Source organism: Phaenicophaeus curvirostris, chromosome Z (assembly GCF_032191515.1).
Source record: "Phaenicophaeus curvirostris isolate KB17595 chromosome Z, BPBGC_Pcur_1.0, whole genome shotgun sequence".
NCBI lineage: Eukaryota > Metazoa > Chordata > Aves > Cuculiformes > Cuculidae > Phaenicophaeus > Phaenicophaeus curvirostris.
This window is the reverse complement of record NC_091431.1, coordinates 42,457,024-42,484,573: the sequence shown is the minus strand read 5'-3', so window position 1 is coordinate 42,484,573 and position 27,550 is coordinate 42,457,024. Positions and strand designations below refer to the sequence as shown.

Here is a 27,550-nt window from a genome sequence, read left to right as displayed (position 1 = left end):
AAATCTAGGATAAATTGAGTGTTTAGACATCATCATTGTTGCTATCTACCTCAGCTCGACAACCAAATCTTCAAAGGCAGCCAGGTTGCCAGTGTTATCCCATTTTATGAAATTGAAAAGCTAACATCAGGAAGCCATTATCTCCATGGGGGACAGAGCGTTCAACTCCTGATCTCCACTTTGCTTTGAGCCGATGAGTTTGGCAGAGATGTGCAACCCACTAAAACAGAGAGCATCAGCTCCTACCATAGTTGTGAAGTGAAATACAGTTCTCCACTTAACTACAAAATAGCAGAAATTTAGGCTGAAGTCTATACAATGTCTTTGCTGGGTGTATATAGGAACAAAATAAAGAGACATCTTCCAAATATAAGAGAAAATGAGACCTGAAAAGGAAGTACGACACACCTAGATTTGTTCTGTCTTGAAAGAAAGGCCGAGGAGAGCCATGGTAACATTCAAGTACAGCTTTAATGGTGATCGGAGGGGAGAGGGAGATGACATTTTTTCCTTGCCATTTGAATATGTTCATCCCTAACATTTTCAGACAGAGTAGCTGTCTAGGAATTTGTCCTGCACTTCTGGGAACTGAAGTGCATATGGCATGTTTAGAAACGACAGGTGAGGCAAGGGTGGCTCCTAGGATGCCTGCTGTTAGAAAAGCCAAATTAGATTTTGGTGCAATTTATCAGATATGGAGGCCACCTTATGTTACAGTAGTCCTCCTGGTGTTACTTATGGCCAAAATATGCCTTATGTTTTTTATGTTCATTTCTTTCCCTTTGTGACCCACACATCAGTAATGGCGCCTCTAGTCCACTGATGACTGTTGAATACCTAAGAGGCAATACCAAGCGTGAATGATCTCTTCCCTGAGACTCAGCAACCCCAGCCAGACATGTTCCTCAGACCAGAGCACAGCAGCAGGGAGGGCCATGAAAGGAGGAAGGTTTTGAAAGGGTTACTCAAGCCTTAGTCCTATGCACAAGGCTCCACCTAGTCTGGCGATGGGGGGATGTTCAGCACATATTTCTGGGCTGAACTCACAGTATCTTAACATTACCCTTGGGATGAAATATGCCTCTTTTATGAGCTCAGGAGTGGTAAAATAAGAACTTATTGTCATCTGAATTCATGAAAATGATATGAGTTCCCTCCAAGAATGATTTATTGTGTTTTGTTACCATATTTTTGAACTGCCATTATTTTCTGTACTTAATCATTTATGAGGCTTTTATGATTTTGTCAAACTGGGAGTTCATTTATGGGGAATGTTCTCTCCTTTCCCCCGGTCAATGCCCTAATACGCAAAGTTAAGTTTGATGTTTATTTTTCACTTTGCAATTCACCTCTCAGAAAGCTTTTAGATTCTGAAAGAAAAGAACCACTCCTACAACGGTAACCCAGGGACCAAAGGAAAGGAAAACAGCAATGTAGCTTGCTTTTATGTTCAGGGGACTCCTTGTGAAGTCTGTTTAGAGAAAATCACATGACAACCCTGAAGAGCATGCCGACATTATATCCTCGCCTGGTTTGGGATTTCTCTATTTAATTTCTTTAGATTCTCTTCACATCCACAGCCAAGGACCCTGACTTATGAGTAAAATGATGTGACAGTGTAGCCTTCAAGACTGTTTATCTTTGAACACTGAATCAAGTTCACTACCTCACTCTCTACCCACAGCAGAACAGACAGTGAGGCTACCCACATTCTTTCTCAAGTGGCCTGTTCTGCTGCTGCTAATCAAATAAGTGAATTCCTCATGCCTGAAAGGGAGAGATGCAGAATTCATGGGGGACTCAGGATGATGAGCTGAGTTGTATAATTGTCTGGTTGTATAATTAGCCTGTAAAAAAGTTTAAGAGCAAGGAGCCACAGCAAGTTCTATAGATCGTGAGCTGAATCTGCACTTGGCAGAGGCTTCCTATCTGACCCTCAGAACAAAGAAGGTACCTTTGTTATTAAAAAAATCCCTGTATCATTCCTGAAAAGGCAGCCAGAATTGCGTGGTAACTGCTCCTTTGTTTCTGGGGCAAGCTCTGCTGAACAGCTGATACTGAGCAGGAGGGGATCGTTCGAACATCTGTCTTTGTAGCAGAGTTGGAAGCTTCTGAGATGATTCCCCATAACCGTAGTTATAAAGAAAAATGAACAGGCTGATTTTAGGGCAAGGATGATTTAAAAACATGTTTTAATTCGTTGACTCTGCAAGTTTTTTTCACTAAAAATCAGAGCCTATATAGTCTGGTATTTTTTTTTTTTCATTTATTCCCATCCCATTAAGAGAAGGAAGCGTGCAATGAGTATAGACTGAAGATATACTCGTGGCAGTTTGCTGTAATTTTGCACAATTCCAGAATTGTACATCAAATGGAAAGGAGGAGCCAATAAAAGTGATTTTCTGAGTCCTATTAGCTACTAACTGGAATCACAATATATGGTTAGCTGGGAATCTGCAAGATTTCTCACCAAATTCTACTGGACTTAAATTTTAATTTGCCATCAGAACAAAACCTCTAATTGTGAGCAGAAGAAGCTTATTACATCTTTTATGTGACTCTGACTCACACATTGACCAAACTGTAAGGAAAGAATTTTCCCTTGCTTACAGATGATGATCCTGCTTGGATGTTCTGTACCTAAGAATTCTTTACAATTTACTAATAAGAAACAGAGAATGACAGGAAATCATCTTCATCTGTTTCTCTCACCCATAAAGCCCAAAATAGACAAAGTGTTAGAGCAATTGCATACCATTGCACCTTCTTCAGTTAACTCTTCTTGCACTGTCCTCAACTAGGATGTTGTTAGAGAAAAGAATTATGTGTGGAAAGGAACTTTTGTACTTCAAGTATCAGTGAAAGACTTGTAGTAAATACAGGAGGAAAACATAAGAAAAAGCCGAATTAGGAGTTAGATGAGTAAAAAGAGGGAAAGGGTGCCTACTGAGACTTCTCTCTCCAGATACTCACGATCAAAGCCCACCAGTGCCATTAGGCAATCAATCTGCAGTTGCGTACATAAAATTTTGGCAGTGCATAGTCTCCACTGCTTTCAACAGAGCCTTTAGACATCTGAAACTGGGCACTCTCCCAAAATTTAGATCCAGTTGCACTATACATTCCAGAAAAGACAGCACCAAATCGAGGCCCTGTTTTACCCACATTATTTTCAAGCTGCAGTGTATGAAAACTTATGCTCCAACCCCCTTATTTAACCTCCTGGTTTAGCTATGTTTGTGTTCTTCAGGTTTTTCAAATAGCACACACTGCTAGTAGGCAATTACTGCCTAACTGCATTGCTGTTTTAGCAGAGAATAGTGAAAATGTGTGCCTGTCCTTCCTAATTCCTTCCAGGATCATTCAATCACCTACAAAAACCTTGGTTTTGTAAATAGAAATCTATATTGACGTAACATTTTGTAAGTGTAATGCCACTTGTTTCATAAGATGAGTGACCCTGAAGCTCCTGATTTGTCTTGCTTTTCAGCTTTTAAGCCTCTGTGTCTTTTGTGCTAGGACATTCTCCTCAAAACAGGTCCTAACAGCCAGCCAAAGTTTTAGCAGCTTCCTATTCCTGCTCACTCTACATTTAAAGGTTTTTCCAGCAGCTGCACTGAATTTCCTTGCAGGGGGATGAATTCAAAGGAATTCTGCAGTCACAATTGAAGCACAGAGGGGTATCTCTAGATGCTCCTGTCTTCCTCTGATTAAACACCTCTTTATCTCAGTGTTTCTGCCCTACGTTTACTACTTTTTACAATTCCAAAATACTCTGTTTATTAATACTCTATCTCTCCTTTCATTATCAGAAAAAATGTGCAATAACTATAGGTACACAGGACATTTACTGAACTATTCCACATCCACATAAGTGCCCTGTGGATTGTGCAGCCTCCAGCGAATTTCTGCCTGAGACATCCTTCTACAAGAAAAAGTCAGAGACCAAACATTACTTAACAGGATACGCATAGAAGTGTGGTGAGATCCAGAGCATGCCCATGAAATCATCTGTGTATTTATGATAAGAAGCTCACTCCCTCTTGGATAACCTCATGATTGCTTTTGTAAAAGCCTTGGCAACTCAAAAGGCATCTTGCTTTCCAGTGTCTGGGCCTTCTTCCTTTCTCTTTTCTTCTCTCTTCCCCATACAAGGGCCTCCTCTCTTCACTCAGCTCCCACTCTCCCTCTCAAATGACATTCTTTCTGTACTTGTCTGCGCAACCGCACAAGGCTCAGGCTGTGCTTCTAAAAGCCAGGAATAAATGCCCTAGTCTCTCTGAGTGATTGATGCACTATCCACGGAGAATATGTGCCTTGGTCAGAAGAGTTCACAAAGCTATGCACATTAAAATATCCACTGATCTGCTTTTTACTTTCACTGTAATGTAAGAAGAAGAATTTGGTGAATGTTCTTGGATTATATGGTCTTTCTTTTTGTTTTTGAGAAGCTGAAGCCCAAGATTTCAAGGCAGATCACACAAGGAATCACGTACACAGAGATGTATTTTACACAAAGGTCTATAAATAATATTTTTAAATAATTAAAACTTGAAGAAAATATTTTACTTGAACATATCTATGAGGGGAGTCTTTAGTTCTGGCAGTCCTGCCTATTCTAATTAAACACACACATAGCCTTACTTTGACTAGTATATCTAGATACCTCCAAGCAGGTGGCATTTCCTTTCCTAAACCCTTGGCCTCCTCTGCCAAGGCCAGACACCACATGCATACCTTCAGTGTGTATCCAAATACTAGAATACAGCCCACTATATGGATACTTGCTCACCTTGGGTGAGTGGAGACATACTGCTTCACCTTATGCCTAAGCCTGCACCTGAAGCATGTGGACATCTGTTACAAACTCTGAAGTGTTAAGAGATTTCAGCTTTACTGTGATCTTAGTAACTGAGAGCAGTTCTATCTTTTAATGTTACAGATGATGTTCCTGTTTCCATTAAGTCAACAGCAGAATTCTCATTAACTTTGGCATTAAATGGGAATATTCACTGAGTTCTTATCACAGGAAACAGATACGGCAAAAGTCAGAGAACTGTAAATGCCTACGCTGAAAAGCTTGATCCAAATGTCCTGAGATGCTGTCAATTCAGGTCTGAATCCAAGCTGTGCAGTTCAGGAAAAGCTTCATTGATAATTCTTTAAGAAATTAATCTGCTGCTTTCCTCCAGTTATGGTTTTGTATAAGGAAAGCTTAACCCTTAGAACATTCACATTTTTCCAAACAGCCAGACAAACTGTCAGAGCACAGCTGGCTTTCAGTCAAAAACTATCTTGGGCAAGCTGGACCTTTGAAGAAAGTAAGGTATTTGCTATATTCATTTATACAGATAATTTAAACAATTTAGTTAATTTACAATTTCTAATTTTATGCTGCTATATGTTATTTTTCTGCTTCTGTAAGTCTCATGAGTAAAGTCAGAACTGAAATGACTCTGTAAAGCTCATAAAGGCTTGCCAAGTTTCAACTAAATGTTGCCATCTACTGTTAGAATAATAATTAAAAATATGTAAGTGGCTGAAACTAGCACTGTAATTGTGGAAGAACTCAGTGGATATTTGTGTCCTATTGTGCTAATGCACAAGGGATTTTCCTCTGAAGGCACAGGCAATAATATGTCTGTAAATCCTTCTGTATGTCAGAGGGAGAATAGAGTTCATTGTTTGCAAGACCTCATTATGATTAGTTTTCAGCTTCTAAAAATATTGTAATGGTTTCCAGATCCAGCATTTACGGTATTCAGTATGCTGAGAGAAAATGGGCTTCATTGAAAATCTTGTTCTAAATGTTCCTCATCTATTCTTCTTTTTTGACTGAACACATAGAAAAGTGATAGTCCTGTGCACAGCAGATTTCTAAACATTTTACTTCTCCAGTATTAAATGTGAAAAACACTCCACTTTACTGACAAATGCATAAGGGGTAGCTGTACATCAAGATCAGGCACAAACATCTGGGTAAGGGCATGAAGACCTATTGGTTACAGACTGCTTCTGTTCCGAGTTGACAATAGAAAAATTACTGTCAGTCTTTTAAACTTTAAATCAGAATTTTAAAGGGGTTAAAAACCTCAAAGATTGCGCTATCCCTGAAGCTTAAAAAGTGAAGGCAATGTACATGTTTCTGTGTATGATAGCAGAGCAGGAGATGGATTTCAAGCAGTCATAGGATTTCTGGATTCCTGCTGCGTGTGCCTTAGCTGGTATAGTACACTTATTTCTCCATGCCCCTTGCTATATTTGCTCCTTGAAAGTGACCCATTGAATTTTCTACATCAGATTTTAATGGAAAAAATATAGTAAAAGGCCCTAGTATGCTTCAAACAGAATTTCCCATAATTTTGAAAAGTCCTCTGCTCGTGTGTTGTTTTATTACATTCTCAGACAAACATCATCAGCTGCCTGTTACAGGCATGAGTTGTGAAACTTGTCCGTATCCCTATCCACTACCTAGAAAAAAAAATGCGAATACAGGAAAAGTAAAAAAAAAAAAGCATAGTATCGTGTGGTGCCACCTGCAGCTGTTAATATGAATTATAAATTATATTTTAGTGGGGTTGTAGAGACTTGATATCAGTGCTGATGGAGCAGCGTTGTATTATAGAATTGCTCTTGCTGAGTGGCATAACACAGAAGACAAAATTAAGAGAATATTTTCATGTTTATTGTTTCAGAGTTTCTTTGAATTCTGCTGAATTCCTTTTCTGTGAGGTACAGGAATCTGTATTTTTATTATGTAAGTTCTGATTCAGCAAACAAATGCAGTTACTGTGAGGTACAATGTAGGATGAATTGACAGATACTGAGAAGTATCCCTGGACTGAATTTTTTCAGCTTTGTATGCTACCAACATAAAAGGAAGAGTGGGTCAGCTGGAAGCCGTATCAGAAATAATGTACAGGTCTCCTTGTTAGTTAGTATAGGCCAAACCTCTAAGAACTTTTTGAGATACAAGAAAGGATGAGGTTAGGAAAGGTCAAACTTAACAGGAGTTGAAATTTTGAAGGGATGTGAAAAGCAGCAATAAAGACTTCTGCGGAAAAGACTGAGACTCTCAGTGACTTCTTTGCCTTGATTTTTACTGGTTCTGTTTGCTTTTAGATGTCCTAAGTTCCTAAGCCTACTATCAAGGCCAAGAGTTAAGGATGATTGAGTTAAGGAGTACTTAAGCAGGTTAGTCACACGTGAGTCATGGGACCAGACAGAATGTGTCTCAGGATGTTGTTGGAGCTGGCTGATGTCCCTGTGAGACACTTTATACCATCTTCAAAATGTCATGGTGGTTTAGAGATGATCCTGATGACTTGAAAAAAAGTAAACAATACATAGCTTTGTTCAAAAATGGCAAGATGGTGGATCTAGGAAATGTCAGTCTGGTCAGCCACACCTCAATCCATGGTAAGTTTATGAAGCAAATCCTCCTGGAAGCCATGTCCAAATGGATGAAGGTGAATAAAGTCATTCAGGGCATGGATTTAGCAAGGAAGATTCATATCTAACCAACAGGATTGCCATGTATAACATCTCTTGTAGTCAAGAGGAGAGTGGTTGATACTGTTTACGTCAACATAGAGAGGCCTCCAAAGTGGTCTCCTGTATTGTACCTAGATCCAGATTGGTGAGATACAGACAGGATAAATCATCTGTATATTAGGTGGAGTATTTCCTGGACCGCCAGGCTCACAAGGTAGCAGTCAGCAGTATGAAATCTGTTGCTGGAAATTTGTGACATTGTGCAGAAATTGTCTGGGGCTAGAAATGTTTAAGGCAATATTTTGCTTGTATTTTTATTTATTTATTTATTTATAATGACTATTTTAATGGTAACTAAGAAGCAAACTTTTCTAGCTTCCAGAATCCAAGCATATGCTGAAATTTGTTACTTTCTTTACTTCCCTAAAATGTTAACCCTTTATTTGTGTCTCCTTTTGGGGTTAGAACTGTCCATCTGTTGAAAGAAAGGCTGGTTATAGCATGCTAATGCTACATCTGATAAAGGAAACTTCCTACTACGCATGAGAGGAAGTGCCTACTTACAACAGATTATCACTTCACCATTCTTTAGTGCCTTTGTGCTAACTGGAAGCTGTTCTGAAAGGTCTCCTGCATTAACTCTAATGCCTTTTCAGTGATGGCAACAAGAATTACTTTAGTGTTAAAAAAGCTAGCTCTCATTTACCTAATTCTAGTGATAGGTTGTGTGGTGGATACCACAACAGCAGGCATGGCAATATTTTTACTAGGATTTTCCCCATCTAATGTTGTAAAACCACAATGGAAATACCTGGCTTTGGCATGTCTATAGTATTGCTGCTCTGACCCATTAGAAGGCATGTCCGGTTTGTAGATGAGGTGTGCTCTTTCTCTGCATGAGCAAATACATCTAGGGATAGTTTCCCCTTCACCAGAGCAGGATGAAAAAGGAAGCCATGGCCAGTCCAGTGTTGTCCACATGACAGGTTCAGTGGGTGTCCTACCAATGTATAGAAATACCTGATAGGAGGTTGTAAGTAAGATGCAGCCAGGCTTTTTCCACTGGTGCCCAGTGACAAGACAAGAGGCAATGGACACAAAGTCAAAATAAGGAGGTTCCCCCTGAACATCACGAAACACCTTTTCACTGTCATGGGGACTGAGCTTTGGTACAGGTTGCCCAGAGAGGCTCCATCAGTGGAGATATTAAAAAGCTGGCTGTGCACAACCCTGGGCAACCTGATCTATGTGGCCCTGCCTGAGAAGAAGGGTTGGACCAGATCACCTCCAGAGGTTCCTTCCAACCTCACCTATTTTATGATTTTGTGATTCTATGATTCCATGTTTCTGTGATCATGAGTAGCTTTTTTTCCCCCCAGGAAATAGTGGCATAGTCTACTAATCCCATACTGTTTAAGAATAGCCCTTTTTCTGTTGTGGTTAGTGTTGTTTGTTTAGATACAAAGACACAGAAGCTAACATGGAGGTCTAAATGCATAGCTGAAGCTCACCGTTCTCCTGTAACCAAGTAACAAAGCAAAGAATTCCTACAGCTATGTGAAAAGACAGTTTTGGTCCTTCTACACTTTCAGTTTTGTTCCTTCTTCAGAATATGCATATTACAAGTCAAAATTTAAGTCACATAGATAACACTGCCAAAGATCTAAGTATATAACAACCAGGTATTAAAGTGCTAGAAGAGACAGGGAAAAGAAGTGAGATGCAGTGAAATTTATGAAAACCAGTTCGCAGAGGGTCTTAAATTAGACATGAAAAATAATGCAACTTAATATAGAAAATGCTCTCTCTCTGTTTTGGACACGAAGTGATCTGACCAAGAAAGCTTTCTAGGCTTAATTGGTCACAGTTCCTGGTAAGGACAGAATGTTACAAATATCTATGAAACTTTGCAACTCAGAACATAAATATGTCACTCATCTTAGAAGCCCCTTTGTTCATACACAGCAGTAAGCACATGCTGATTCCAAGGGCAGCAATAATCAAAAAGCCAAACAAGTAGTTAAGAAGGGCATATTTTTTCATGGTTTATTTTTGTTTCTCCAAACTTTGAAAAATGAGGAAATTGTTGCAGATTTTATGAATTGTAGTGTTGCAGTAGGTCAGTATTTAATTCTGATTTTGGTAACATTGATGTTTTCCTTATGCAACTGTGGAACAACGAAGATTCTATAATAATTATAATTACAACCATATAATTATAATTAATAAATAACAGATGAATAAAATTGTGATTATATAATATCAGTTTTCATTAAGAAAAGAGCATTCCAAAAAAATAGTTATTCATTTATCCTCCCATTCTGCACAGACCCTGCCAGAATGTGCTGTCTTAGGTGTCTTTGTGGTTTCATATAAAACCTCATGGTTTTTGAACTCATGCTTTTGAAAGAGGGCAAGGCAGTTTTTCTGCTGTCATGGGAAGGACACAGGTGAGCTATAGTTGTAAGTAAATTAAATTCTTTGGGGCTGATAGACTCATAACAGATTTTCCTTTACTATGCAAAATTTTAGTTTGTTTTCACAGAAAGGGTTGGCTCTCTAACAGTTAGTGAAAAACGCTGTTTTCAGGAAAGGCCTCTTTGTCCCTTTGGAACCAGTAGTCTCTCTCAGTGGTTCAACAGCCCTTGTAGATAAAGCTTTGACTCCTTGTCCTTTAAGTAGTGCTTTTAACAAGCAAGACCAATAACAAAATCCACTTTCCTATAATAAATGGCAAAGCCCCAGACGAAGACTAGTCTCCCCATTTGATACTCAGCCCTTGTCCACAGGACATAGGCAGATCCATACTCTTTTCTATAGATCCAGCAGAGGGAGCCTCTTTTACCCAGCAAAAATACTCAGATAAATATTAAGCTGTTTAAGGTTTACGGAGAAAAAGTGTTGCCTAACCAGATGTAGTAACTCAAAATTACATGAAACAAGTTATTAATTTTTATCAGATAAATCATTTGGAATGCTTTTCATGGAGCGTAACTAAGTGTAAGCACATTTGCTTAATTTAATAATAAAAAAATAGTCCCATGGTCTGTGTTTGACAGTGGTAATAATAATATCATTGTACTACACTTTTAGTCAAAGTGAAGTCTAAAGGCAGGATCCATTATGTCATTTGAGTCATCGTAAAAATTTACGTCATGACAGGCATGGCCTTTAACCTTTTCCTGCTTCAATTTATTATTTGTATTAGGCAGTAACTTTGCAGAAAAATGATAAAATGGCATTGGTTAATACTTATGAAGCTTTTAAATACTTCTAGTTTGGTTGGAGCCACATTTAGGACAGTGTTACACGTACTGGTATTAAAAGTGCATACTTGTTGTGGGTGACCTTTTTTCCATGTGTTTCATCTGTGCTTGTGGATGTGAACTTTAAAAAGTGATTTTAAGTTATGGGATCATAGAATCACCAGGTTGGAAGAGACCCACCGGATCATCAAGTCCAATCATTCCTATCAATCACTAAACCATGCCCCTCAGCGCCTCATCCACCCGTGCCTTAAACACCTCCAGGGAAGGTGACTCAACCACCTCCCTGGGCAGCCTGTTCCAGTGCCCAATGACCCTTTCTGTGAAAAATTATTTCCTAATGTTCAGACTAAAGCTCCCCTGGCAGAGCTTGAGGCTATTTCCTCTTGTCCTGTCCCCTGTCACTTGTCCACCATCAACCACTCATTTTGATAAAGGATGAGTTTTTTTGAAGTCTATTGAAAAAACACTAATACATTTCAAAACCAAATCTTTTTACTGTCTAATATTACACTGCATACCTATCCTAAGAACTGTGACAACTGCAATGAGTTCTTAAATAATCCGTCATAGAATCACAGAATCATAGAATAGTTTGGGTTGGAAGGGACCTTAAAGATCATTCAGTTCCAACCCCCCTGCCATGGGTAGGAACATGACCCACTAGATAAGGCTGCCCAAGGCCCCATCCAGCCTGGCCATGACCATCTCCAGGGATGGGGAATACACAACTTCCCTGGGCAGCCTGTCCCAGAGCCTCACCACCCTCATGGTGAAGAAATTCTTCCTTATCTCTATTCTAAATCTGCCCCTCTCCAGTTTATACCCATTCCCCTTAGTCCTACCACAACAAGCCTCTGTAAACAGCCCCTCCTCAGCTCTCGTGTAGCCCCCTTCAGGTACTGGAAGGCTGCGATATGGTCTCCTCGGAGCCTTCTCCTCTCCAGGCTGGACAAGCCCAAATCTCTCAGCCTGTCCTCATATGGAAGGTGCTCCAGCCCTCTAATCATCCTTGTAGCCCTCCTCTGGACCTGTTCCAACAGTTCCATGTCCTTCTTATGCTGAGAATTCCAGAACCGGACACAGTACTGCAGGTGGGGCCTCACAAGAGAGGAATAGAGGAGCAGAATCATGTCCCTTGACCTGCTGGCCACACTTCTTTTGATGCAGCCCAGGATATGGTTAGCCTTCTGGGCTGTGAGTGCACGTTGCCAGCTCATATACAGCTTGTCATCAGTCAGCAACCCCAAGTCCTCTGCAGGGCTGCTCGCAGTCACGTCATCCCCCAGACTGTATTGAAATTGGGGATTGCCCTGATCCAGGTGTAGGACCTTGCACTTGGCCTTGTTGAACCTCATGAGGTTCAGGCCCACTTCTCCAGCCTTTCCAGGTCCCTCTGGATGACATCCCATCCTTCCAATGTGGCAACTACACCACTCAGCTTGGTGTCATCTACAAACTTGCTGAGGGTGCACAAGATCTCACTGTCTATACCATTGATGAAGATATTAAACAGCATTTGTCCCAGTACGGAACCCTGAGGGACACCGCTTGTCCCAGAGCTCCTTCTGGAGTTCAAGCTGTTGTCCACTTCTCTCTGAATGCAACCATCCAACCAGTCGACACATAGTAACTCAGGCAACTAAAACCAGGTATAACAAGATGTTCAATTTCTATGTTTTACCCAGTTGCAAAGATAATACTGTGTTGCAAGTATTTAGTTTAACCACAAGGACTTTTCAGACTTATTTAATGGTACCGTGTCATCAGGATGACTGCAATGGAATTTAGTTTATGAAGAGTTTGCTTTGAAATACTCTTTCCTTAGGAAGGCTCAATTCTTTTTGCAGAGAAGTTCATAGGAGTTAGCAGCTGAGTTAGCTCTTCTGTCTCCCTAACAGAGCCCATGAAACAGCCTCTTACTCTGGGGACATTTTGCTAGATGTTATTTCATCATTCATGAGGGAAATAGGCCAACACGTGTACCGATGCATTCCTTTATGTTGATATAATTCCACAGGAACAGAAAGGAAAGGCAGTAACATAAGGGGAAGACAGATGACAAGGTGACAGGATTTTACTGGAAGGATAGCATAATCTGAACTGTAGCACCAATATCTCCTGCAATACAGAACGTTGTACTACAAATGGCTTCATACATGTATTGGGGCAGAGGTCTGATGTACCACAGTGAGTTACTAATACACTTATGAGGTCTTGCTACTTCCGAACAGCCACACCTTGAACACAGGAAAAAAAGATGACGTCTTCAGTTCAAATCCACTTGTCCCGGGTTTTGTCTTATTCTGGAACCATCTTTTCTTTGACATTGCCATTGCCCACTCTTATGTAGGGCAGCCCTACCACTTGTAAGCATAGCTAAGTTTCTTCTGCTACCAAGTTAGGCCCATACACTGCTTCTTGGATCATTTTTAAATGAGGGAAATGCTGGAAACACAGTGTGCCAGGATTATTTCAAGGAGACCTACTCGTATTCAGTACCACTAGGCTAAGATTCCTAATTTCCAAATTGATCAAGATCTTACCTAAATTTCAGCAACCATAACCAATTAAAGAAACACAACTAACATGCTATTGAGTCAAAGGATCTCCAGAGGCTCATATTTTGTATTCAGACATGCTGACACTGTCTAATTCGATAAGTTTTTCCCTAAACGCCAACAGCAACTACTCAAGTTTAACAGTTACAAATGTACATGTTGAATCAAAGCCAGAGGCATACTTATAGTGTAGCAAACATGCTTTTGAGTTTAAAATGTTTTTAAAAATCACTCAGTCTTGAATGATACCAAGTATCATGCCATCAGTAGCTTTGCATTGGGCTGTCTGACAATAATCTGTTTTGGTTTCAACAAAAGAGCAAGTACAGAGGGTGGAAGTGACAGAGGAAGATTACTGGGCTGCTAATAGGCCTTAAATATGAAGTAGATAGGCATTTAATCAACATGAAACCATGCAGAAGTATTACAGATGTAAAAATCTTTCATTTAGCATACAGAATCTTGGAAAGCAATGCAAATAGAGCTGCACATATGTGTTTAGGTGCAGAAATGTGACCTTGTGCACTTTTAAAATAATATAGACTTTTGGATCAAATCCAAGGCACTACAAATATTGAAACAAGATAAACTTCTAGTAATGCAATAATTTTCAGTACAATTGCTGTCTTATTATTATATCAGCACATACAACCAACTATGTTGGGTGGAGTAATTAAAGAAAAGGGAAGAAAAAAGAGCATAATCTGAATAAATTGGCAAACTGATATCTTTTTATTTATTTGTGGATAGTAGAAAAAAAATTAGCCAATTCCTTTTTTCATAATCATAAGAAGTGTGGCTGAAACAATGCAATGTATATTCATCCACCTTAGCAAAAAGTGAAGCTTGAAAATTCCACGCAGTCTTGCTGATTTATAAAATTAACCATTCATACCCATGACCTGGCACTTATAACTCCCAGAAAAAATGTAACACAGATGTGACGTGGGTCGGATCCATATTACAAAGCTTTGTCAATTCTGAAAACATAGGACAAGACACCAAGACTCTTGGTCCTAAGTGTTTCTGTATCAACTAAGATACTTAACCTCTAGCTATTGCTTACTTTTCCATCTCACACAGACTTTGTAGATGTTGGCAGGGAAGGCTGTCAAGCTTTCAGCATCCCATAACTTGATACTCATAGACCCGTTCTGCTCAATTGTTTGTGCTGTTAAGCACAGCTATACAATACAGAAATAGAGAACTACAAAAAAAAACCTGCAAGCACTATATTTTATTTTGGTTAATAGGCATTAGTTGGTTTGGGTTTTCATTGTTTGGGTTTTCCTGTTTGTTTGTTTGTTTTAATCTTTCCTGAGAAACAGCACAACTGAGGCTGGCCAGCCCCTCTGGGAGTCTCTAGTCCCACCATTGCTTGAGCACGGTCAGCTACAGTGGGTTGCCCAGAACCATGTCCAGTCAGTCTTGAATATCTCCAAGGATGGAGACTCTACAACCTCTGCGGGCAACCTGGTCTGGTGTTCAACCACCCTCACAAATTTTTCTTAGATCTAGAAAGGATTACTTTTATTTCATTTTGTGCCCATTGTCCTCTGTTCTGTCTCTGGATACAACAGAAAGGAGCCTAGCTCCATCTTCTTTGCCCTTTAGTGCACTCACCAATATCTTCCACCTTCTTAACATTAACAAAAAATAACAATACTTGCTATCATCAATCTTTTATTGTTGTCATTGTCAAACAAAGAATTAAAACCTGAGACTAAATGGTATATACAAGATCTTTAATAAAGACAATTATTAGAATAACTCCACTATGAACACTTGTGTTCTGAAACATTAACTCTCAAGCCTCAAAAGAAATCCTGCTTTGATGACTCAGTCCTATCAACATTTTCTATTTTACTATAAATCTTATTTTTCTGCAATGTCCATTCAAAGCCTCTCACAATGTCCCAGCTTGCCATGACAGTCCAGTGGCTGGTACTATGTGCTGTGGCTACAGTAATTTTGATTCAAATCTGACTTACAGCTGGAGGGAAATGTGTGTTTTTATGCTTCCTTTTCAACAGCTTCTAAAATAATTATGTAACTTTGAATGTTGTTTTCACCAGTTTCCTCCACCACTAGGCAAAGCATAGAAGACAGAAAAAAAGATTCACAGACCATAATTATTGTATATTTGAAGACAGACAGCCAGATAGAAGGCAACAAAAGATTTCAACACCAAACTGTAATAGCCAAAAGGAGCAGGAATATATCTTTTAAGCCACCACATTAATTGAGACTGTCGCCAATACTTACTTCTGTGTCAGCAGTGCTATTTCAACGGGGATGCTGGGGCATGTCACAATAGCAGTGATCACCCCAGGGAGGAGGTCAGCACATGGAACACTATAGCCAATCCGCACTAGGTGGCAATGCTTGCACGGTTCTGCTAGAGGGGACAGAAAATGCAAGATGCTGGACACATCCTTTGTAGCTTGCTGTGATCGTACAGTGGTTAGTACTCTGCATTGTGGCTGCAGCAACCTTGGTTCAAATCCAAGTCACGGCACAGAGAAGGGAGAACTGTTTTAATCCTTGCTTTTGCAGGCTTGTTGCTGGAAACAAACCACTGGGGACATGACACCCACCTGAGCCCTGGCTCTGCAGTAACTGCTGAACAGGCCGCAGTGTCTGAAGTTCAGAAAAAACAGATGAGAGGAAGCAGTTGCTGCACAAAAAAGTTCATGTCGCTGACTGCTACCTGATGAGATGGTTGACACTTCTTGCACCATAGGGTTTTTTGTCTCCTTTTGTGTGATTTCAAGCATTTCACACAGATGTTGTAGTAAGGTTAATTGGGACAACATTTTCAATGACTTCACTGTCAGTTTTTTAACACATCTTCTTTCTCTCTCCCAGCAAAAACTGATTTCTATGATCTGTCCACAAGGAAAATTCCAGAATTATTTTTTTTTTTATAGGAAGAGTAGCAAAGGAGGCATGAAATTACACGCAAATAATTTCTTTACTGTGAGGCTTTTTAGTTCCAAGAATGACACACTTATAAGGCTGGTGATCAATAGCAGCAAATGGGACACATGACACCTAGATCTGAAATTTTAATAAAGAGAAGTAAGACACTTCTAGAAATGTAATGCCATTTTTGTGGGGAGAGGATGATGTGACTGGGAGGATTCCCCAAGAGGAAAATGGTCTGACATGATTATCTGTTTGTTTAAGCACCATTTTCTCATCCTGCCTACACTGCCTGGTGGGTGCTGCTGGTTATTGAGCAGGGGCTTTAGGGACTAATGGTTTCCCAGAATGAGGATGGTGAGGTAAAGAAGTTAGCTGAAAGGCAGAAGGAAAGAAATTTTCAAGAAACACTTCCAAATTCTAGAGATAGGCACTTTATATACTGATTGAACAATGCAGTAATACAGTTCTACTTCTCTTTTGTTATTGATACTCAGACATGTATTCATAAACTTCAGATACCCAAACATATATTCATAAACTTCAGATCATATGACAAATTTTAATTTCATCATTAGATAGCTATATATCTCCCTGACTGAAGTGAAAACTGCTTATTTTGACCAAACAATTTCTTCATACTCGAGCACACAGCCCAACTACAAGTTAAAAAAAAGCAGGGGATGAAAAAGGAAAAGGCAATGAATATTATTTTATGGGAAATGGCTGTATGTTTCTAACAGTTGAGGCCAGAATCTCAAATGTTTCCCTTTCTGAAGGCAATGTATGTCATTCTGAAGTCAAACAATATACAGGCATCCAGACACAGTCTTACTAGCTCTTGACAAACTTTCTCCAGGTGTCTACCCAGGGCTCAGTAAGGAAGCAAGACTATCTTGAAATTATTAAGATGAAAAGGAATTGCTTTTAAAGTAGGACTCACATAACTAAGAAGACCAGCACAGAACACCTAAATTCAATTTGGTGTGGGGATCTCCTTGGAGGGAGGCTTCTTTGTAGCAAAGAAGATATTTCTTTAAAGGAAAGATCACAAAATGTCATCTTCTGAGTTGTATTTGGCAGAGAGAAAACATATATCACATTTCTTTATAAAAAAGTGCAGGACAAAAAAGTTATGAAACATTAAGCACATGAATGACATTCACAAAACTCTGTAAAAAAGATATTTATCAGATGTTTTTGAATCTAACTCAAAGAGCTGATTTTGCTCTGTGAAATCCTAAATCGAGGACACATCCATGAAATTTTAAGAATAAAAAATGGATTTTAGAATTCAAGAGATATAAAAAAAGAGAGAAACATTTTTTTTTAAAAGAAAGCCACAGAAAAGATTATTTAAATAATTTGGACGTTTGATAGTTTTGAGATTTGTGCTGAAGTCTTGATGGAGAAGTAAAACCAGGCTCTACTCAGTAGTTTGAAATGTAGTGCAGGAAGCTGTACGGTTCAAACTCGAGCCTAAGCAACCCAAAGAGGTACAAGCTGAAAGCTTCAAAAATTGACTACAATCTTTATATGTACTCCAGTGTAGCTCTCTCTAGTACTGTGAGTAACTCCTGAAGCTTACAAATAAGAAGACACGCAGTCTTCTTTAAAGAGTAGGACATGCTTTCTTTTAAGAAACACGAAAAATAGGTTATGAGAAAAGCTATAGAATGCAGCATCAGACATTGTTGATGTAATTATGTTTACACATCAGGCTCAGGAATCTCCCTGTCTGCCAAATTTTCCCCAATTACTACCCATCCTGCAATAATACCCTGTAAACTCAGAGTTGAATTTCCAGAGGTAAAATCATCCCACCTGTGAGCTGAATTCCTGGCATTCTTTGCTAAAGCACAACCAGCTATTTAAGCTTTCAGGAGTTCTCTTTAACACAGAAGATCTCCTTTCAAAGAGTCTTCTTGACCAGAGCCCTTTGAAAAGATTTCAGAGGGGGCCTATAAAAGTTTTAATATGAGCTGCACTCCTGTAAAGCGAATGAAAAACAGAATTAATTTGATTTGATGACTGCAGATTCAAAACAGCCATTCCCTTCTGTCCAGCTCAACACCTAATATGAGTGTCAGACAGGATACAACGAACTCTGCTGCACTCTTGAAAAATGAAGGAAGTAAAACAGAAATCTATACTGGGTTGAAATAACATTTCAGATTTTTTTTGTGTCTTTCTGTTCAGTGTTGCCTTCTTAACAACTAGGTGTCTTTCACTACAGCTTAAAAACTCTAGCATTTTTAAGCCTAATAAGCAACTAACATTAAAAAATACTAAAAAGAACTAAATCTCTTCCCAAGTGTTGTTTGTGGATACACCTTATGAGTGTCAGAGCCAAAATGTGAATTAAGTCTGTTGGGAACATAGACACCTCTATGTCTTAAAGGTTTGACTTTCTACATAGAAAGAGCCATGCACAAGAACAATGGTACACACAAAAGGACTCAGAAGACCTGCAGAGAAAGGCATGTACTATTTTTTCCTCTCTTATTTTTAAAATACTAAACTTCATTTCCCACCAGATCAGCACCCTACTTAAAGGCAGAGAAGGCTGCTAAAATGAACACTTCTCTCTGGCCATCAAAGCATTCTGAAACAAAAAAAAATCAGAGCTTTGGAAACATGTAAACCTGGATCTTTGTTAATATTTTGAACAGAGAATCATAGAATGGTTTGATTTGGAAGGGACCATAAAGATCATCTAGTTCCAACCCCCCTGTCATGGGTAGGGACAGGTCCCACCAGACCAGGCTGCCCAAGGCCCCATCCAGCCTAGCCTTGAACACCTCCAGGGATGGGGCATCCACAACTTCCCTGGGCAACATGTGCCAGTGCCTCACCACCCTCATGGCGAAGAATTTCCTCCTTATCTCTAGCCTAAATCTGTCCCTCTCCAATTTATCACCATTACTCCTAGTCTTATCACTACAAGCCTTTGTAAACAGTCCCTCCCCAGCTTTCTTGTAGCCCCCTTCAGGTACGGGAAGGTCGCTATAATGTCTCCTTGGAGCCTTCTCCTCTCCAGGCTGAAGAACCCCAACTCTCTCAGCCTGTACTCCTATGGGAGGTGCTCCAGCCTTCTGATCATCTTTGTAGCCCTCCTCTGGACCCTTTCCAACAGTTCCATATCATTTTTATTCTGAGAATTCCAGAGCTGGACACAATACTCCAGATAAGGTCTCACGAGGATGGAGTGTAAGGGCAAATCACCTGCCTCAACCTGCTGGCCACACTTCTTTTGATGCAGCCCAAGATACAATTGCCCTTCTGGGCTGCGAGTGCACATTGCCAGCTCATATGGAGCTTCTCATCGGCCAGCACCCCCAAGTCCTTCTCCGCAGGGCTGCTCTCAACCATGTCATCCCCCAGCCTATACTGAAACTGTGGATTGCCCTGACCCAGGTGTAGGACCTCACACTTGGCCTTGTTGAACCTCATGAGGTTCACACAGGCCACTTATCCAGCTTGTCCAGGTCCCTCTGGATGACATCCCATCCTTTTGGCATGACAACTGCACCACTCAGCTTAGTGTCATCTGCAAGCTTGCTGAGGGTGCACTCAATCTCGCTGTCATTATGATTGATAAAATTATTAAACAGCACTGGTCCCAGTACAGACCCCTGAGGGACACTGCTTGTCAAGGATCTCTATCTGGACGTCAAACCATTAACCACTACTCTCTGAATACGACCATCCAACCAATTCCTTATCAACCAAACAGTCCACTCATCATATCCATATCTTCCCAAGTAAGAGAGAAGGATGTTGGAACATATTTTTACTAGATCATGGTTTCCAGCTGGGAGGGTGTTTTCTAGATAAGTCTGCTAGGAATGAAGTCTCACATATTTCAGAAATGTACAGTCAAGTCCTTGTACAATTCAAGCTTCAAAATCAGTTCCACAGTTATATTTCTGTGTTTTCTAGTCTGCAATCCTGTTTTCCTTGGAAAATGATTTGTACTAAAGTTTTTGTTTTCTCTTTCCCTAACAAGATGGGAAAATTGACAAGTATTTTCTCAGGAAATAGAATTCTGGAAACCACCTGCACTTCCATGTTTATATTCCAATATGATGTTGGGTTTTATTGTCAATTCTCTTGTGAGGATTAAAAATAACTGCAGTGGGAGTTGGTAACACAGGTCTGATGCCATTCTTGCCCTCAGTTTAGAGTGTTAGTATTGAGCTAGCAATACAGATACCACTATCCTAAACTATAGTGAACAGAATGTCCACTGTTTCTGGCTAACTTATTATAAGACAAAAAGAAGTACATTTTGAATTTGTCCTATAAAAACTCTCCAAAATTATCAATATCACTGTAACTAGCAATAAGATAATACAGTGCTTCTGCACTCTAGCTACAGATGAATACTGGGTACAGAGAAATCAACTCCATGGAAGTTGAGGTCATGACTGTTTTCGGCATGAGGTCATGACTGTTTTCGGCATGAGGTCATGAGGGTTTTGGCAACCTCAGTATGACGTGTGAGTAGACCAGAATTTCTAGCATTACAGTTTTTGGATTTCTGTTCCAGGACTTAATTTGCTAGGATGCTTTAAATAATATATGCACCTGCAGTTAATTGATTTGGCATTTCTGGAGTTTATAAAATCTAACACAATGGATGAAATTTCTGAGAGGCTACAGGCGGGTATGAAAGATCATTTTGGTATTTTTTTCATGAGTGCATGTTTCTTAATTGCTTTGTTTCAGGAAATCAGTCACATCTGCCTTAGCAATTAGACCAAGAATTCAAGAGCTAGTTGCTCTGATACGCTCCTTAAGGGCTGAATGATATTTAGACAGGAAGTCTGAGGCCACTCAGAGGAATACTCAAAGACATTTTAAAAAACATAATAGAAAGAGCTCTCATGAACCTGAGAGAAGTGATAAGATGCCAGGGGTCACTGGACTACTATGTCTCAACTTGGAAGTCTAAGCCTGCAGCCTCCAGTGTCCAGGGGTGAGGTGCCCTCCCAGGTTTGCAGGCATATGAAACTTTGAATTTTCCTAATATTGGTGTAAAGAAAGTTTTGTTTCACTGGCTCAAAGGGCAAGGAAAGTTCCTGCAGCTTTGCAAAGAGACAACCACCTGTCATTCACACTGTGCTAGGGTTGGGCCTGTTGCACGAAGCTTGAATCCTCCTGATCCTGGCAGAGATGTAATCTATTACGCAGAGGACTGATGTCCTGAATTAACTCCTTATCAAATTAAAGCACCAACTACTAGAATACCCGTTCAGTGGTATCCAAATCATCTGATAAACACCATTTAATGACCTTTTCCAACTAAGTAATTTTGTTGTTAATTTATCATCTATTATACAAACTGCCATTAGTTACCATGACTAATTAATGAAATCCACATAGTCATTTCAAAGATTTCATTCTGAGAATCTGAGCTTGTATTATGCAGTGAGGCAGGACAGTGAAGTTACACACACTGCTACCACCACAAATTCAAAGGGAATCACTGGAAATACTGACAAGTGATGATTCTTCTTGTCTGTCATGAGCAAAGAGCTTCTGCTAGCAGCCATTCATGCCTAAGTAAGTAGGATTTCCACATCTACCACATCGTATTTCCAAGCAATTCAGGCTGACTGCTTTATTAGATTGAAAAAGCAACAAAGATCAAACCCAAACAGACTTCATGGTTAGGTCCAGAACTTAAGTAGCTGTAGTGAGTAAAAATTACATGGTCACTATAAGACTGTGTTTATCACAATATCCTTAGATGTTTAGATTTTTAAAAAGATACTTTTCAACAGGATTACAGAGACAATATTTGAGACATGTGCTGTTACAGCAAAATGTTCTTATACAAGTTACAGAGCTTGTAAGTGCTTTCTCATCTAAGTATTAGATATCTTTAATAGATACGTTTTGGTATGCAATCTGTATTTACACCTCTTCAAAAGATGTACCTGTTCCTGACTCAGATTTGAACTGAGGTTGCAGTAGCCCCTACACAGAGTACTAAAGGCTATATGATCACCGCAAGCTATCAGAAAAGTCTAAATTAAAGAGACAGCTTTTTTACTAAGTGCTCTCCAACATTTTATACAAATGGTGCCACCTACAGTTTACACTGAGTTTTAGCAGTGGCTGGTTCAAAACATTCTTACAATTGAACTACCTGTTACTGTCTTCTGAAAATTGCTTTCAGACTTACTTTTACTTTGTTAATCTATGCTTATCAGGTTTGCCTAAAAAAAGGCTCAGGACAGTTATGATAACCTATCTCCTGTCCCCAAACCTTTTCAAAGAGAACATTTCTTTTCCTGTTTTATTTGTGAGGGAGAAGGCAAAGTCATGGCAGCAGAAAAGTTTGGCAGTATGCTGTAGAGACAGATTTAGGCAAAAGAACAAAATATGCTTTACTGAAAACCACATTTGCTGAGTTGAACCAGGCACGATTCAGTCTAATGACAGTGCTTGTATTGACTGATATCTTCTTTCTTACTTCCGCAATAAACAGAGAACATACAAAATACCTTTTCCAGAATTCACACTATCATCTGCTGTGCAAGGAGGTGGTCAAATGCTACAAATGAAATGGGAGTGGGCATTTAGCTTCCATCAACTAAGACTATCAATTAGTGTTATGCTGAAGCTACTGCTGAGAAGCACCTGCCCTTTGAAAAGACTGTAAGCAACATTCAGAAAGGCACATTAGCAAAAAATTGTTAGTTCTCTTAACAGAAATCAAGCTGTGCAATGTAAAGAAACATTACCATGGGGAAAGAGAATGATGTGGTAAGCTCTGGGACACTTAAGCTCTGCTCAGAAAATGCAGCCTGTTTTCTTCATGCTCACCCTCCCCACAGTTATATTTATTATTTAATTTAAAAAACTTAACTTCCTTGCAAACCTGGCCTGGCTAATAGCTTTGGAGATCACATCAACACCAGCTGTGCAGTGCTACAGTTCCACAGCAGAGACTTATTAGTCTGTCGTACACAAGACCATTAAAATGTCTTCAGCCTATCTTCAACGTGCTGAGATGTGCATCTACTCTGGGTGAAGGTCTGCATGGTAGGAACTCATCCATAAGTAGATTGTGTGAAAGAAACATCATACTGGGACTTCCAGTACAAAACAGACATTTTGAGGTCCTGGAGTGGATCCAGAGAAGGGCAACGAAGCTGGTGAAGGGGTTGGAGAACAAATCTTAGAAGGAGCAGCTGAGGGAACTGCGGTTGTTTAGCCTGGAGAAAAGGAGGCTGAGGGAAGACCTTATCACTGTCTACAGCTACCTGGAAGCGGGTTGTAGCAAGGTGGGTGTTGGTCTCTTCTCCCAAGTGATAGGCCATAGGACTACAGGGAATGGCCTCAAGTTGCACCAGGGGAGATTCAGAGTAGATATTAAGAGACATTTCTTCACCAAAAGGGTTATCAGGCACTGGAACAGGCTGCCCAAGGAAGTGGCTGAGTTGCCATCCCTGGAGGTATTTAAAAGATGGGTAGATGAAGGTCTTAGGGATATGATTTAGTAGTGGACAGGTACATTTGGACTCAATGATTTCAAAGGTCTTTTCCAACTTAGTTGTTCTATGATTTAAAACGCAAACAAATCCCTCTGCCTTTGACTTAGGAGAATTCAGAGGTTCTTCCTGTAAGCGCCAGGAGGTGTCCTTCCTGTTGCTGGAACTGCTGGAGGGAAAGAGAATGTATCTTTCTCGCTCTCTCTCTATTTCTGATGGTTCCTGGGGGCACATGGAGCAAAAGTGTGCTCTACTAGTGGTTTAGATTGCTGTACCTCGTTCAAGCCTTGTTTGACAGCTTGGTGTGACCAGAAAGTGTTTTGCTCAATGGTCATTTTATCTTTCCACAGCACAGGAAGGCTGCAATCCTGCCAGGCACAGCCTAGCCCTGTGTTAAGGTTCTGGATTGTCATCAGAAGCTTGGAAGGAAGAAAATCAATCAGGAGTGGTACACATCTGAAGCAGACATAATCCCTCAACTTTCATTTGCTAGTGCCTCATAAAGACATTACACTTTGCAGAAATTAGGCATAACTCCATTAAAAAAACAATGACAAAAAAGATATGGAGGTACTAGGACTGTCCCTGCACTCCCTCTCCATCCTTGTCTCTGAGTTCTCATGCCACAGCTGTCTAGAAAGCAAGCATCAGCAGAATAACCTGCTGAATCTTCTGGCAAGGAAAAAGAACTCGAAAAAGCAATCCTCTCTAGCACACCTTGTGCATTACAGTGTGAAAGTTACCTGTAAAGCCATCACATATATGTTGTCAGCCATAAAAAGTCACAGTATGGCCTTTTTGCCTTTCCCTCAACAGCCTTCAAGCCCCGTGAACTCTAGAGGAATCTCAAGAGATGGACAGTGATCCTCACTTCTGTGTGAATGCTTTTATATCCTGTGACACTCCCCAGTACTTGAAAGGCCTGAATTAAACAGAAGAAAGAAACTGGACACAGTATTTAACAGCCACTCTCAGAACAACATATCGAGTGTTCTTCATTACTGCAGATTTTATTTTTTTTTTAATATACTCACTGAAAAACATGGAAAACAGTGGTTCAGAGAGATATGTGGTAAATTCATTAATTATACTATAGTAGTTCTGCTTTCCATTCTGTCTTTATGCATCTTGCTGTTGTTTGCATTTATTTGGGGTTTCTTTTATCATTTCTATTAGTAAATAATTTTTACCCTTCCTTCCCCCCCCCCCCCCCGAAGATTAATGCTTATGGGCATGCCTTGCACAGTACTGCATAGTCAAGTGATTCTCTGCCCCTGAGCCCAGTCTTGCTATGTTTACTTGGGCTCAGATAGCTGCTATGACATTTTACCCATATAATTGAGAAGATATTCTAAATATTTGCTGCTTAATTTTTTTTTCCCTAAAAATAGTAATGCTTCAAAACAACTTTCTGTTAAGACATCAGTTTTGGACAGAACATTTCTCTAGTTCAGGACTGAATCTCTGGTCAAAAGGAAAAAGTAATCAGAAGCCACTCCTCCCATCCTCAAATAGCCAGCAAGATCATGGGCAGGTCTGGAAGAAGGAGGACTTGAAACAAATACAAATAACATTTGTCTCTGTCTCTATCTCTCATTTCCTAAGGTGATTCTTTGCTTATCAGACTATTAATTAATGCAAGGTGAATCTTTCCTAGTGTCTCTAGTCTGAACTTTTCCGTATGCTGTTAACATAAGCAATCATTTATTAGGACTATCCTGGAGGCTACTCACCTGTGTTTTAGCTGAGTATTACCAGCAACAAGCCATGGAGCTTTTGCCTTTGCAAGGGTAACACTTGATAGGAAAGCCTGAGACAGGCATGCTGTCTCCACAGCTATAGCCAGGTAGCCCAAGACATCCACACAGAAAACAAAAGACCCAGAGGTCTTTTCTCTGCCTATTTCTATTATGTATTTGGCTTCTCAGTGTGTTTCTCACCTGCTTCTAGCAGAATGGATGTGTTTCTTATAAGGTTAAAGATCAGAGACACGATTCCCCTATTTAATTTTGAGTGGCAATCTTAATCTTTCTGACTGTCGGAGTAAATTCAGGCTGTCAAAAATCTATTCTGACCACATAATAGAGAAGACTTGGGTGCCAGTTCAAAGCCCAACATTGGCTTGACATTCTCTTTAAACTACTTAGTTTAAATTCTAACTATTCTCCAGCATGATCTTGAATAAGCATTTTTAAATGTTTATTGCCAGTTATACAGTAGCCACTTGTCACAGCAAAACATTTTGGCTTGTACAAATGAAGAAGTCTTTCTAGTACTATTTTTTACTATCAAAACCAGAATTCTACTGGCTTTTGTTGTGTTTGGTATTTTGTTCATAGGTGCCTTCAGGCAAGAAAGCCTATTCTCACACACATGCAAATGGATGATTTGTCTCCGTGAAAATAAAACAGAATTTATTACCAGCTGACAAAATTTGGCTTCAGGCTCTTTGCTATTAAAAACATAAAGGATTAAAGAGGTTTTGATGGAGCAATAATATGGACATTCAATGAAATTTAGGATTCATAGGAGGCACAATCATCACCCAGATTAGAGAAGCTGCTTTGAAGAAATAATGCACAACTGGAGTTTTGACATTGTCTAGACAACAACATCCTTGTAGGAGAAAGTGAATGCCATAGTATATCAGCTTGTTAGTTTTCATTGCAGAGTTAACTTACCCAATATTTACACTTCTCATCCTCTCTGATTGTATTTCTAATAAACAAGAAAGAAGGGGAGAGATGAAATTATGTTTAAGTATTGCAAACCATTCAGGACTGTATCTGGAGGTCTTGTCTACTCCTTTGGATTGGTGCCATCATTTTCACAGTCTAAAGTATTTTACAATTGCAAGGCCACTCAAACAGTCTTTGCTGAAATTGCTGACTGCTTTTGGTTCAGCGTCATCACCACTCCATGTGAGCATCCCGGCTGTACTGACTGAGAGACACTTGGCTTCCCAAAGGCAGCATGTGCTCTCCTCTGTCTGCCAAGGAACCCTTCCCCTCCTGCTTGTTTGCATGAGCTTTGCAGAACCCTTTGTATTGCATGAGCAAGTCATTTTGCAGACTCCTAACTCCTGCCTTGCAGAAACAGCTATCACCAGAGTCCAGCTTTCACCTCACAATGAAGAACGAACATTAAAGCCATCAAAGGGTGTGCAGGGAGGGTGAGGGAATGTCATGCATAGCTTCAGGAAAGCTTGAACCTACTCCTCCTTCTACTTAAAGGGTTGTCATTTGGCACAGAGTACAACGAGATAGCTTAAATTTTTCACTGTAACGGGATTATCAAGAATTCAGGGTTTTTCTATTGAGTATGTGTTTGCCATTTGGCTACAACACCTTTTGTTACCTGTGTATAGGTGGAAAACACAATTAGCACCCATTAGAAGTAAAGGCTGGGCTGGAAAGGCTTTTCAGCAATTTATTAGACAGCTCTGCCAAAGCAGTTGAGTTTTTCTCTTCTGTTAGTATTTCTATTAGTCTTGCAACCACTTTATTTGTGACCTCCTACTCAAAGATTCCTAGTCCAGAAAAGTTACCTTGGGATTCCTATTTTTCTTTTAATTCAAGAACAACTATGCTATGATGCTTTTCTTTTGCTCTGTGCACCCCCATAATCTGTCACGAATGATGGTGCAAATGTCTAGTATTTTCTTTTAGCACAGATCACACAACTTTTTTCATGAACAAATTGCTCCCTGTTTGGAGGATTTTGTTCTTCTTTTCTGTTGTCCTTTTCCCTTCCTGCAGCTTTCAAGGTCTTTTTTCCTGTTAGTCAGAGGCTTAGAACT

At 39.8% G+C, this 27,550-nt stretch overlaps 1 protein-coding gene and 1 non-coding gene across 7 annotated transcripts in view; one reads left to right on the top strand and one right to left on the bottom strand.

The window, feature by feature from the left end:
- Nucleotides 1-27,550, bottom strand: part of NFIB (nuclear factor I B) — a 271,625-nt gene that overhangs the window by 203,442 nt on the left and 40,633 nt on the right. The gene's annotated exons all lie outside the window — the stretch shown is intronic.
- Nucleotides 15,768-15,839, top strand: TRNAH-GUG (transfer RNA histidin (anticodon GUG)). The gene has a single exon. It is a non-coding gene; the product is annotated as a tRNA-His (tRNA).